Source organism: Austrofundulus limnaeus, unplaced genomic scaffold (genome assembly GCF_001266775.1).
Source record: "Austrofundulus limnaeus strain Quisiro unplaced genomic scaffold, Austrofundulus_limnaeus-1.0 Scaffold306, whole genome shotgun sequence".
Taxonomy (NCBI): Eukaryota; Metazoa; Chordata; class Actinopteri; order Cyprinodontiformes; family Rivulidae; genus Austrofundulus; species Austrofundulus limnaeus.
In genome coordinates this window covers 279,783-280,619 of record NW_013952708.1, presented here as the reverse complement: position 1 = coordinate 280,619, position 837 = coordinate 279,783, and positions in this window count along the sequence as shown.

Here is an 837-nt window from a genome sequence, read left to right as displayed (position 1 = left end):
TCCAATCTGTGTTGAGAAAAAGTTGGTAAAATTACTGTCACAATGAAAGGATAATACTGTATCTGCAGAAAAGTTGTCATACTGTTGGTTATAGAGTGTATACTATAGGCTTTATGAGTTTTACTCCCCAGTTTTATACGGACAAATTAAAAAAATATTCTTAAGCAGTTCTTTTTGTTAAACATTCAAGTGAGCAGAAAGCAAAGCTGAACAGTGAYTCAAACAGGAGACAAACAATGAGCTTTTCCACCTCGATAGATTAAAATTCAGTCTGTTTTTTCCCTTAAAATGCATTTTACCTTCAGGTTAGTGTTTCAACATTTGATTTTGGCTCATTTTATTCTTTGAACTCACATGTTGAACTTTTAAATTTGAGCTTACAGTAGCATTAACTGCAGCAAGCTAAAACGAAGGCAGGTTAAACATCTTTCTGCTGCTCAGCCACATGAAGAACATGGATCCAGATTCATGTCCCCACCATGTTAACGCTCATGTTTTAGTCGAGACGTGTTTAATCGTACAATTTATCTGATTGCTCAGGTACTAAAACATCTGCTAGTACACGAGTGAGAGGCTATGGAGCACATTATGTGGTGTGTGACCCGCGTCAAAGAGGGAAAAAAAGCTTGAAAGCTGTGGTGTGTTGGGATTATAGCAGAGTTGTCAAAAGCAAATGATCATGTAGCTGCAGTGTGTTTGAGCTGTGTGTGTCCCACGTTTGAAAAGATGTGAGGATTATTATATAAAAGATCTAAAAAGCTCATTCATTACGACTCTCTCTCTCTCTCTCTCTCTCTCTCTCTCTCTCTCTCTCTCTCTCTCTCTCTCTCTCTCTCT